We start from the raw sequence: 3410 nt of genomic DNA on the forward strand, positions 1-3410 counted from the left end.
TTTTTTTTAGATTTTAAAATGCTACAATAAGAGGGCCTTCTATTAACTCCCAGGAAAAAATTAAGTGAGAATTGACAAAATAACGTTGTGATTTATGGATATATATATATTTTTAATGTTAGAAATAAATTGTTTCAAAGTCTAGAATTAAAATCTAAAGAATTCTAACACTTAAAAGAATATAAAGAAGCCAAAAAAAAAAAAATCTCAGTGCTGTGGAGTTGGTCCCAACTCCTAGGGACCCTTACTTGGGTTTCCCAGGTGGTATCTTTATGGAAGTAGATTGCTCAATCTTTCTTCCAAGGAGTGGTTGGTGTGTTTGAACTGCCAGCCTTCTGGTTAGCAGTCAAATGCCTTAGGCACTAAAAGAATATAAAGGATATTCAAATAAATACAGTATTTTCAATAAAAGAGGTATAGTATTGTAGATGTGTATGCTTTATAAACCCACTGCCATCAAGTCAATTCCAACTCATAGTGACCCCCACTGTATTTCCAAGGCTGTAAATCTTTACAAAAGTAGATTGCCTGATCTACCTCTCACAGAGCACCTGGTGGGTTTGAACCATTGACAATCTAGTTAGCAGCCAAATGTGTTAACCACCACAGCACCAGAACTATATGCTTTATAGAGAAGAAAATAATCAACAATGTTAAATGCTACCAAGATGTAATTAAAATAAATTAATCCGGTAACTAGTCTACAATCATCTCAAGGCTCAACTGTAACAATATCTCTTCCCAAACTCACAGACATAGTTATTTTCAGGCCTCAACTCTTCATTAGGTTAGATAAAGTTATTAATTCCATCCTATGTGGCATATCCATAACATAGCTTCCCTCAGAATGAGTGAAAGACTACATGAAACAGATTGATCAATACTGAATACACTATGTTTTCTGTAACTTAATCTCAGAAATGGGACCTCTGGTAGCATAGTGCCTAAGGCACTTGACTGCTAACCAGAAGGCTGGCGGTTCAAACCCACCAGCCACTCCTCGGAAGGAAGGTTGGGCAATCCTACTTCCGTAGTGATACTGCCTTGGAAACCCAAGGAGGGGTCGCTATGAGTTGGGGTCGACTTGACGGCAAATAACAACAACAACAACAAATCTCAGAAACATCATTCCGTCACATCTGACATATTCCATAAAGATCCCATGTGTGGCACAGATGGGTTAGCAACATACTACTAACAAAATGTTGGTGGTTCAATCCTAACCAGAAGTGACTCATAAGAAATGTCCAATAATCTGCTTCCTAAAGATAACAGCCTTCAAAATCCTATGGAGTTCTGTTCTACTACACATGCTTGAGGTCACCATGAGTCAGAATTGATGGATGACAACTAAAAACAACAAACATACCTTTGAAAGGAGTCACTATATTCAAGGGGAAAGTGTTAACCTAGGGCATGAATACCAGAAAAATATTTTGGAGACTCCCTATCTTCACCTTCCCTTTGGCTGTCAACAATCCATATCTGTCTCTCATGCAAAATACACTCTGACTCTCCCAAGATCTCCACAATGTTCATACCAATGCATATTAGGTCCACATCCAGAATCCCCAAAACACCCCAAACCCACTCCTAGTGAACCCCTTTGAGTTTCCAAGGCTATAAATCTTTATGTAAGTAGATTGCCTCATCTTCCTCCCACAGAGAAGCTGGTGTGTTTGCACCACTGACCTTCTGGTTAGCTGTCCAGTGCCTTACCCACTACACCAACAGAGTTCATTAACATCCAGAATATAATCATCTAAGTAAGATAAAATGTGCATGAGTATCTTCCAGTGTAAATTTCTTAAGTACTGTTTCCATTTTAATTTATTTTGTGTGTGAGAATATGAATCAGCCCATGGTACATTTATGAAAGGAATATTTAATCTCAAATTTTCTATAATACAAGCCATTTCTATTATAAAACCCATCCCACTAGGTGACAGAGCAATTAATGTAGCATTTTATTTATTTAATTTTACTTTTATTATGGTGAAATCATACACACAAAGACTTTAAGTAACATAACAACTTGCACATTTACAGCTCAGGGATATTGATGACATTTTTCATGTTGTGCCACAATTGTTACTACTACCCTTTTCCCAAATATTCCACCACTATTAGCATTAACTCAATGTCCTGGAAACAAAAGCTTCCCCTTTCCCCCTCCCTCCTACCCCTAGTAACCATTAACAACTTTTGGCATACATATGTGTGTATGTGTGTGTGTGTGTGTATAATCTATCTAGGAATTATCTCTCCCATCCCCTCCCAACCCTGGTAACCAACTAAGAATTTTTTTTTTCCATGTATAAACCTTTCCTTGTCTTTTTTTTATAATAGTGGACTAATACCATATTTGTCCTTCTGGAATTGACTTATTTCATCAGCATGATGCCCTCCAAGTTGATCCATGTCACGCAGTGTTTTGAAGATTCTACATTATTCCTCAGTGTTATGTAGTATTCCATAGTGTGTTTGTAGCACAATTTGATTATCATTTCCTCCATGAATGGGCACTTAGGTTGTTTCTATCTCTTTGCTATTGTGAATAGTGCTGCAATGAGCACAGGTGTGTACAAATCTATCGATTCATGTTATGGCTATCACTTCTGTAGGATATAGTCCTAGTAATGAGATTGATGCTTATTTCTATTTTCAACATTGTAGGGAATTGCCAAACTGATTTCAACAGTGGTTATAACATTGTACAGTCCCACCAGCAGTGTATGAGAGTACCAATATCTTCACATCCTTGCCAGCACTTGTTGTCTTCTGCTTGTTGAACTTTGCTATTAGTGTTGGAGTGAGATGGTGTCTTATGCTTATTTTGATTTGCATCTATTTAATACCTAATGATCATGAACATCTGTTCATGTGTTTGTTGGCTGCCTGGATATCTTCTTTGGTGAAGTTTCTGTTCATGTCTCTTGCTCATTTTTTAATTGGATTGTTTGTCTTTTTGATGTTGAAGTGTTGGAGTTTTCTCTAAATTTTAGAGATAAATCCTTGGTCAGATATGTCATTGATGCATATTTTTTCCCTGTCTGCAGTTTCTCTTTTTCCTCCATTGGAGAAGTTCCTTGATGCACATAAGAATTTAATTTTATAAGGTCTCAATCATCTAGATTATTTTCTGCTGTTTGTGGATTTCAGGTTATGCTTGATAGTCTATTTATGTCATAAATTAGAGCCCCTACATTTGCCTCTATTTTTTTCTTTGATGAACTTTATAGTTTTGGGTTTCACATTTAAGTCTTTGATCCATTTCGTGTTAGTTTTTGTGTAGGATGTGAAGTATGGATCTTGTTTTAGTTTTCTGCAATTGGATATCTAGTTTTGCCAGCACCATTTGTGAAATAAACTTTCTCTTCCCCATTTAATGGATTCTGGCCCTTTGTCAA

The sequence above is a fragment of the Orycteropus afer genome, unplaced genomic scaffold, assembly GCF_000298275.1.
Source record: "Orycteropus afer afer isolate SDZICR_OR568_19922 unplaced genomic scaffold, OryAfe1.0 scaffold00391, whole genome shotgun sequence".
NCBI classification, from domain to species: Eukaryota; Metazoa; Chordata; class Mammalia; order Tubulidentata; family Orycteropodidae; genus Orycteropus; species Orycteropus afer.